The sequence below is a fragment of the Chenopodium album genome, chromosome 15 (genome assembly GCF_948465745.1).
Source record: "Chenopodium album chromosome 15, dcCheAlbu1.1, whole genome shotgun sequence".
Taxonomy (NCBI): Eukaryota; Viridiplantae; Streptophyta; class Magnoliopsida; order Caryophyllales; family Amaranthaceae; genus Chenopodium; species Chenopodium album.
In genome coordinates this window covers 12,239,462-12,250,117 of record NC_137848.1, presented here as the reverse complement: position 1 = coordinate 12,250,117, position 10,656 = coordinate 12,239,462, and the positions used below count along the sequence as shown (strand labels likewise).

At 30.6% G+C, this 10,656-nt stretch overlaps 1 non-coding gene across 1 annotated transcript; it reads right to left on the bottom strand.

Moving 5' to 3' along the window:
• Positions 1-10,182: 10,182 nt before the first annotated feature.
• Positions 10,183-10,289, bottom strand: LOC145583532 (small nucleolar RNA R71). The gene has a single exon (XR_014100173.1). It is a non-coding gene; the product is annotated as a small nucleolar RNA R71 (small nucleolar RNA).
• Positions 10,290-10,656: the final 367 nt, after the last annotated feature.

The following is a 10,656-nucleotide window of genomic DNA, read 5'->3' as shown; positions in this document are numbered from 1 at the left end:
GTATTTCTTGCTTATCAAGATTGGGTAGCCATTCAATTCTTGAACCATCTGTATTTGGAAGGAACTTTTTAAAGTCAAATTGCGGACTATAAGATCATAGGAACTTTTAAAAGTCAAAATAGTTTATTTAAGATCATGAAAAACAAACGTTGCAACTATATTCCAATGAGAAGAAATTATGAATACTCATAATTTGTAGTTTCACTCAAACTTTTTATATTTTTTGTTCAGGGGAGCACGTGTTTTACTAATATATGTAGTCTTAACTTTTCAAAATAGGCAAAATTAGTCTGACCAACACCAACTATAACTCAGGTGTGTCAAACAACATGACCTTTAAGTGGAGTGACGTATAACATCACTTATGGGGGATGGGTGCACATTTTAGCATAAATGAAATCCAACCGTCAATAACTCAACCGGAGAACAAAATCGTCATATTTATATTATTTTTTAAATTTGTAGCACTATTTAAAACCCTTATGATTGTATTTAAAGAGACAATTTGAAATATTAAGTGAATATTAACATTTATTACAACAATTAACACGTGATTTTGTCATGTATTTATAAAATTATAAATTAATACTATATCAACTTACGAACGATATAAATATTTAGTTTTGTTAAGGGTTACACATACACTACCTTCGATATAAAGGTTAAAAGTTTATTTTAAATGACAATTTTTGAACTACCAAAGAATTTCTGTTCTTAGCTTCGAATTTCAATTTATGCAAAAATTTGCACCCGCCTCCTATAGGTTATTATGTTGTCTATTGCTACACTTAAAGGCTGTGCTACTTGTATATTGTTTGTGCTATATCAGCTAATTTTGCTTTATATCAATTGTTGGAAAAATAACATATGTTCCATCAAATTTTTTTTTCTAATTATTTCACATTGACTTTTTTGCTCTATTTACATGACTTACATTCACAAAATAAGATGATTATCATGCATTGTATTTATATTATATAGTAAAATATATAAACATAAATGTTACAGATTAGTATGCAAAATATTACTCCGATCTTTTGGATTTACAATACTGAATTGTAAAATATCAAATTTTTATAACTTTGACTTAAGCATGTAAGAGACATTAATGGTCAAAGCTCAAAATAATACATCGATTAACATAAAAGTCAATTCTTTGTTTTTTAAAATCATGTAAAATAGAGGGAGTATGTAGTTGGTTATTTTCAAAGTTAAAAGTATCAATTTAAATCAATGTATCAAACGTTAAAATGTCAAGTCAAATCAATGTAAAAAACATCAATTGACACATTATATTACCCTAAACGGCTAAACCAATTTAAAAAGCGAAATAAATTATTAATTTGCGTACATCATTACCCTACATTGTTGACTATCATGCTTCATAAGAACAAAATTTTAAATAAATAAATCCATGTGATAAAACTAAGATGATTAACCGAAACATTAATTTATAGGTTTACACACTTCCTTACACTTAAATATCTAAACAAACAACAAAACACTCTCATGAAACAAACTTAAATTATCACATCAATGGAATGATTTGTGTAATTGTCGTACACTTGTACGCTTCTCTTTAAATTAAATAAACAATGCATTATGAAATCCAATCTTTTTCTTCATTATTCATTAGATTTTTTTTTCAATTTTTTATACTTAGATAACCATAGATAAACGTCATCCCATTATTTACAAAACTTGTTAAATATCCATCAAATCCATGCAATGATTATTGATTTATTAAGCTTTAATACTTTGTCTGTTTTGTTTTTAATTCAAATCTATATTACATTGATTTTTGCACTATTCATATGCGAAGTATTATATTTGACATATGATAACTAACATTTTTTTTTTTGGTAAAGAATATATTAGTCATAGTGTATATTTTGTTTTCAAAATATCTATTTTTTGTAATATACTAATAGACAATTAGGTGCAAAAAATCAAAACCATGTGTTAACATATAAGTATGGTAAAAATGTAAAATAATTAAAAGAGAGATTATACTCGACTACTAGTACAAACAGAGTAATCCCTTTCTCTCTTTTATTTTCTTGTTAAATTTTTGCTACGAAATTTTCTTTTTTAATGGGTGAAGTTGATGAGAGACAAAATTAATATTCGTATAATCGAACATAATAGATATGAGAGTAAATTGTTGGTCTCATTAAGTCATTTGCGAATTAATTCCGAGACGACTTTAAGTTGAAGAATTAATTTTAATCCAAAATTAAATAAACCTTTTTTTTATTTATATTTTATATATGTGTGTGGATATTGTAGTAGCAATTGTCAATTTGAAAGAATCATTTGCAGCAAACAAACCACAACCACACCAACTAGAGAATGATATTCGTTTACTTTTTATGATAAGAATATGCAAGTATAAGGAAACAATGATCGAATTCACCAGTCACCACATCCATGTTGTGACATGAAAACAAGGACTTCAAGTTGAATGAGTCCATACAAAATCTCCACTATTCACAAGTCAAACAACCCTAATCTTGCTAGCTTCTCGAAACTTTAATCCACACAAAAATACAAAATAAATCACTTCAAATATTTTTTTTTTTTTTTTTGGCTTTTTGTGAGAAACTACCTAATAAAATCCATATTTTGTGAGAAACTACCTAATAAAAAAAATGTTGTAGTAAACTACCTAATAAAAGTAAAATGTTATAAAAAACTACCTAAGAAAAGGTAAAATGTTGTAAAATACTACCTACATCGAATTTCCACCGACGATCGACCTCAAAACACTTCCAAAATCACCGCTTTCATTCTCAAAACTAACACAACTTGCTTGAAATCGTCTACTCCACATCTAAACCACCTTTCAACCCCAAAACCACCACCTCTAATCCTAAAAACCACCATCTCAAAGCACTAATCTACCCTCACCAACTCGGAATATCCTCCAACCATCCCGAAAATAACCTTACCACCGTGAAAACCAACCCTCACGGTGGTTTCGGGGGTATTCTAAGGTGGATCATATCAACATCCTAAAATTAAGTCTACGGTGAAATTTCGGTCAAAGGTAGTATATACAAAATTTTATCTTTTATTAGGTAGTTTCTTACAATATTTTTTTTATTAGGTAGTTTCTCACAAATTTTAGGCTTTATTAGGTAGTTTTTCACAAAATATCCTTTTTTTTTCATTTACCTAAAAGTATAAATACCTTCCTTTTTTCCATAGTTATATTTTCTTTTTACCCTCATTTTCTTTCTCACTCATTTATGATCTATTGTAGGACTATGGAAATACTCTATAGGGATGGAATATAGAAATTGAATAGGCATGTATGAAACTTAAGAAAATTTCATATGATAATGTTTGTTTATAATGCCATACATCCAAATCAAGGTAAAGTTTACAATCAATCAAGTCATATTACGCTAGTGATTTGATTAGGTTTTTGGCGAAATAAAATGACATTTTCACATTAAATATAAAGTACATATCATCATTTATAAAGTTGTCGTCTTTTAAGAGACTAATTAATAAGTTTAGGTTTTTGCGAATCAAACTAAACTATTTTATAAAAAATAAAAAATAAGAAAAAAGAATCGAGAACATTATAATATATCTTCTTTTTTTTTTTTTTTTTAACATCATGTAGTTGTCCTAGCACTCTAGCACCTAAACAAGAAGAAATGGGCTGAACAAGGAGTACTTCGGCCCTATTTGTTTGAACTTATTATTAGTTTAGTTTAATTTAGATCAAAAGAACAAGGCTTTTACAGTTTACTTTAGGGTCTGTTTACATTTACTGAACTAAACTAAACTGATTGGAACTGAATTAAACTGAACTGAACTGAATAAAGCTGAAATAAATATTTTATGAGAGAAGAAAACTAAGGGCCTGTTCACATTTACTTAATTTCAGTTCAGTTCAGTTCAGTTCAGCTCCAATCAGTTCAGTTCAGTTCAGTTCCAATCAGTTCAGTTCAGTTCAGTTCAGCTCTTAATTTCCCTCTCACATAAAATATTCATTTCAGCTCAATTCAGTTCAGTTCAGTTCAGTTCCAATCAGTTCAGTTCAGTTCAGTTCAGCTCCAATCAGTTCAGTTCAATTCAGTGCAGCTCAGTTTAGTAAATATGAACAGGCCCTAAGAGCTGAACTGAACTGAACTGATTGGAGCTAAACTAAACTGAACTGATTGGAGCTAAACTAAACTGAACTGAACTGAACTGAAATTAAGCTGAAGTGAACAGGCCCTTACTCACTTCTCCTTGATTAATAAATTATACTCCATTTCGTTATAATAATTGCTCCCAATTTAACGTTTATCGGCCAAGAAAAATAATTAAAGTAGGTAATTCATATATAAGGATACTCTTAGCCTCTTAGGTCTCTTACTAGAGATTCAATTACATGCTAAATGTTATATTATTCTTTATAGTCACTCTCTTTAATTTGTTTCTTTTATGCTAACTATTTGTGGAAATTTGTTAAGTTATTCCTATTGTTTAAAAAAAAAAATTAAAAAATAGTCATGTAGGGTTATTGGCTTATTATAATGCTTGCGAGAGTCTATTATGTACACCCACCGGGGTGTACCGTGCACGCGGGATCATTTACACATTCAATCAACAAATGAGTAAAAATATTATTTGGTCATTTGTTGATTAAATGAGCAAATGATCCTGGGTGTACCGTACACCCGGTTATATATAACAAATTCTTATTGCTTGATTCATCTCTATAATGAGTGTTTTAAAATAAAATATCACATTTTAAATGTGATGATGAGAGTGAACGACATAATTACTACTCCGTGTTTCACATAAGGATCATTGATGATATCGTGGTCGTATTCTTTCTCATATATGGTTGGTGTGGTTGATTGATTGTAATTAAGAATATATGTACATAGACACTTAGTAGAAAAATTAATATAATTAATAATTAAAGGAAAAAAAAATAAAAAATCTACAATTGCCACCTCTTCATAAAATTGCTAGGTCTACTTCACAAGTAAACTAAGCAATTGATATTGTGGGTCATACATACACTAATACCTACTTGATTTAGAAATTATTGCTTGTGACAAGTTAAGCTACAATAAGCATAGTAAGTTTTCACGATGTACAAATAATACAGATATATATACATTAAAGTGCATCGTTTCACTAATAGAGCAAATTAAAAAGGTTAATTTAAAATTACTATCAAAAAATATATCCATTTTCAAATTAATCAACTTTTAATTTTTTATTTTATTATTTTTTTTTATTTTACCACCATTTAAATTCAAAAAGTACTCAGATTATCACTTGTTTTACTAATAAAGCAAATTAAAAGCATTTTTAACCAAACTAAAATTATTTTGAAACAAAATATCATCACCCAATTCACACCCCCATGATATTTAATTTCTACCTTAAACATTAATGAGATTTCTACCTTAAACATTAGATCAAATTGCATGGCTAACTTAATCAAGATCATTGTATTGGTCTTGTCAACTATGAATGCAACACCATGTGATACTAACATTATAACATGAAGTTGGGGATGAATAATGAAGATATTTTCTAGATTATTAGCTGTCTTTTCAATAGTCATTTGACGAGTACAAGAGACGTTTTCATATTAAACGTGTTAATTTTAAAGACGTGAAAAATGTCTTTCAACTTTAAGTAGTGTTAATGCAATATGTATATATGCACTTTGGCAATTTGATTGCTAGCTTTTTTTTCCAATTGATTAGCCAAAAATAGCTAGATTTAGGCACATTTTAATCAACTTGCATTCTAGACCCAACCTTACTGCCATTGAACGTATTGCAAGGGGCTACTTTGTTAAGATAGTACGGGAGTGATTTTTATTTTAAATATCTTCTTACTCACTACTTCGTATTTACATATCTTATGTGATACACTGATATTTAATGCACATATTTGACCTTTAATAATGTTATTTACTTTCGTGTTAGGAATAAATTAAAGAATTTAAGATTTAGAAAAACGAAGTAAATGATAAATTTGCTGTAGAAAAAATAAAGAAAATATACATGCATTGTGAAATTATATTCAATGAATACAAGTAATACTCCCTCCGTCCCCAAACTTTGACCCTTTTGGCCTAAATTAGTCCCAAAATGATCAACCCATTTGCATTAAAATATCCACTAATTTACAACAATATGTGTGAAAATTTAGCTTCTCCATATTAAATTTTGTTTTTTCATGTATTTTTAATACTTTATCTCTCTAAATTTTTACAAACCCCGTGTAAATTTATCTTTCCAATATGTTTTTATTTCTTTTTATTTAAGTTTTTTAATAACCGCGAAATCAACCCAAAAGGGTTGAAGTTTTGGGGATGGAGGGAGTACAAAATAATTTTACTATGCATTTAGACAATATAATTAATAGTCCGTAGTCCATACTTTGTTATGAAAATTTGTACTATATGGTAGAGAAGGTCAGTAAAACATTAATTTGAAGAACTGTAAAAAAACAAAATATGGTATAAGGGAAGTTTAATATATATTTTTTTTTTTAAAAAAAAAATTTAGTCGGTGGTTAAAGCCTAAAATCGGTTTATATACACTGTTATAGCCTTCTCACATAGTCACATGAGAATTTGTTAGGATTGAAATGTGAATGCAGCTACTGCATTCACTTTAGAAGGGGTGGATGAGACTCGAACTTGTGACCTTTTTATCACGCTAACTCTTAATAATAACATGTTAGAAAATCATCTCAACCAACAAGTGTAATAAAAACTAAAACTATAATATAAGTGGGATATTTTTGAGTAAGATTTATATTAAGATGTTTAGACTGCGCTTTTATTTTTATTTTTATTTTTAATTTTTATTTTATTTTATTATTTGAAATAAGATAGTACTATCAAAAAAAAAAAAAAAAAATACTACTTTGATTTGGACAAAACAATCGGTGCCTAATTGGACAATTCAGTTAACAAATTACTATTGCTTTATAGGTTACACTTTCCTTGTACGAAAATATTACACAGTTTGGTTTTAATCGATTGTTTAATTGTTTTTGCCTAATTAATCTAATTACTTTGATTTTTTTTCATGTGACATGTATATAAATTATTAAATTAAATTTTAAATTTTTTTATAGATGGTGTGATATTTTAGACATTAATTCAATCTTTAAGCAAATAGTTTATGATTGTTACTGCCAAAAAAAAAATAATAATAAAAAAGAAGTTGCACTGGAGACCATGGGTGAACAACTTTGTGCTGATTTGAGATTGTAGTTGATTTTAAAAATTAATCAATTGTATAGATAATATCATCATGATTTTTCTTAGTGTATTATTTGTACAACGGATAAAGTGAATCGAACGAGCTCTAAGATCAAGTTCTTTTCATTTAACAGAAAGGTATAATAAATACTAAGTTCAATTTACAATTAAATAAAGTTCATCATATTAGTTCTTACGGAGTATAAGAAAAATATGAGGTTTTAATAATGCACTTTTTTTTTTAATAGATAGACCACGTTATAAACTAACTAATATCCACCCTTGCTATTATTGGTGGAGGCACCATTTTTTTCCATAACATCTTGAATTAAAGGGCACCGATGGATGGAAATTTTGCCCCAACCAAAGTACGAAGTATTACATTGAGCACTGACTAAAGTTTTGCCCTACATGTAGATTGAAATGTGGAGATAATCACTAAGAGGCCTACTTGATTATGATAGGAACAAAAAAAAAAAAAAAAAACACAAGTTATTTCAAAGTTTTCAATACTAGCTAGAGACTAAAATTTGTTATATTTATGAAAATAATGTGTTATCTGGTAGGCTTTAGATGTTGAATTCCAATCCGACTCGACACAACTTTTTCCATCAACACATGGGTTCATCTTGCTCAACCCTTAACTAGCTAGGCATCGACAATTGCATCCTTTCAAATCCTAGATTGATGTGAAAACCGAAAACCTCAAGAGGAAACTAATAGATGTGGCAAGCTAGCTTAGGCCTATGAAGTGCACTCATATTTGTGACCTAAAAACTTTGTTATTGTTTGGACATTCCCATCCTTCCAATACTCGACTATTAGTCTATTATAAGTTCATTTCTAAGAAATGAATTTCAAAATTATAAAAATTGCGCTTTACATGATAATTAATTAAAAACATAAGAAACATTGATAAAGAAACCTTCGTTGATTGATAACACATTTATATACTCATTGTTATATGTTATATTTGAGTGTTTCTATCATATTTTCTCTATATATTTAATCTTTTAGAGCTATATTTCTTTATATTTCGATGTTGCTCTCCTCGTGCTCTCTTTCTTTATTTTGTAGGATTTACGCGTAAAAGAGCACCTTTGCAAGCTAAGTGAGCTAGGAGCGTGTAGGAGATTACGAGCCCAACATCATATGGTCATATTCCAAGCTTGAAGTTGTTTTCGAAGGAGTTTTGTGTAGAAATTGCCTAGCCTTGGCCTGGTCGTGGCTTGTTGCATTAAGCTTTGGCCTGGTCGTGGCTCCTCCTTTTATGCCCAAGAGAAGCCTACCAAGATCAGTAGACACCACGGGTTGGCCGTGGCAAAGTCCTAGCAGCTTTGGGTAACCCGTGGCTATCACCTGACGAAGCATCGAAGCCAAGTTTGAGGCGGTTTGGAAGACCTATTTTAGGAAACTTCTTAACTTATTCCTAGGGATATAAATAGGCTTTGGTTAGGCATATTAGATGACTCTTTTTGGACTCGTTAAATTGAGTTGAAGAATTCTACAATTCCCTTCAATTTAAGATTTACTTTGTTCAAGATTCTATCTTCAATTCCATTAATTCAAGTATTTCTTCTTTCCTATATTATTATGTCTTTTGATTATTTTGTTAATTTAATTATGAGTGAGTAGATTTATATTCTAGGGTTAGGTTGAACCCTAGTTATGAGTAATGCATGATTTCCCCCAATTCCTTATTTTATTAGATTAATTGCTTTGCTTATTGAATTGTGCTAATTTATCAATGTTAGGTTAGACGTAATTTGATATTGATTGAACCAAGTATCTTATTTATCAATGGAAGTTGAGATTAGATGGTTTGATTAAATTCAATAAGGGCATGAAATTCTCCATGGAAATAGGTAGGATGGATTGCTAGGATTGAATGGATGTTGAGTTTAATGTCTCTAAATTGCAAGATACCATGGAAATAGGTTTGATTGGATTTTAGAGAAGCCATAAATACTCGGAAGGGGTTTATTGGTATTTTTAAGGGCACGTCCTTCCTTTGATTATTATTATTTTGATTAATTGGGGTAGGGATTTATCTTTGCATTATTCATACTAGTGGTGATACTTAACTCTGGATGTTTTTATTAATTGAATTATTTCATCTTGATTCTTCTTGTTTATTTTGTTTAGAATTAGATTAGTTGAATATCACTATTGATTGGTTACTTGCTTAGTAGTTACTTGAGTCTAATTAATTAGTTGAACCATAGTCTCTTGGGATCCGACCCTTACTTGCCCGTCTACATAGTAGTGGTCTTGTTAGGTTATTTTTGTTAGGTACGCGACACGCCTATCAAATTTTGGCGCCGTTGCCGGGGACTAACGGTTTCATTCTAGTTATTCGTGATTCGTTTTTACTAAGCATTTATTTTGTTGCTTCGGCTATTGTTCCTTGTTTCTTTGATCTTCTGTTTTAGTTTCTTTGTTGCATGCAAACTCGAAGTTCAGGTTCAGACGATTTAACACCTTTTGATTCTGAGATCGAAGCTACTGCAAGAAGACGAAGAGGTAAAAGGAGGAAAAATCGAAATACAAGAGACATGGTTGATCCAGGAACAAAATCTCTTTTGGAGTATGGTATTCCGGATACAACAACCGGATTCCTCTCTAGTATTGTTAGACCACCTGTCACCGCTCAGAGTTTTGAGTTGAAACCCCAATTCATACAGTTCATTTCCAATGACTCTTTTGCGGGCTTACCGAATGATTGCCCTGTGACTCACATTGATAGTTTCTTGGAGAAGTGTGACACTATGAAGCTCAATGGTGTCACTGATGATGCTATTAGACTACGCCTCTTCCCTTTTTCACTAAGGGATAGGGCAAGGGAGTGGCTACGAGATGAAGGTATTGGTTCTTTTGATACGTGGGACAAGCTTGCCAAGGCCTTTCTAGTCAAATTCTTGGGGCAAGAGAAAACCGCAAAATTAAGGAACGAGCTATCTACTTTCCATCAATCCAATGACGAATCCCTATATGAGGCATGGAGAAGATTTAAACGATTGCAAAGACAATGCCCTCACCATGGTATTCCAGAGTGGATGTTGATCCAAACGTTCTATAATGGTTTGACCCATGAGTTTCGCATATACATTGATGCTGCGTCTGGAGGTTCCATCATGAGTAAGAACCCAACCGATGCAAAGGATTTGATTGAGAAGATGGCGGCTAATGATAATTACCATCCAAGGGGACGAAACGCTATCAACATAGGTAATAAACATGATGGTGATGCTCTAACCATGTTGACTAGTTCTGTGCAGGCACTAACTCATAAAGTCAATCAACTCCAAGCCGAGTCCCCTCGACCCTCGATGGAAACTTGTCAGATGTGTGGATTGCAAGGCCATAATGCACGGGAGTGTCAACCCAATTATGATGGAATGACGATTGAGCAA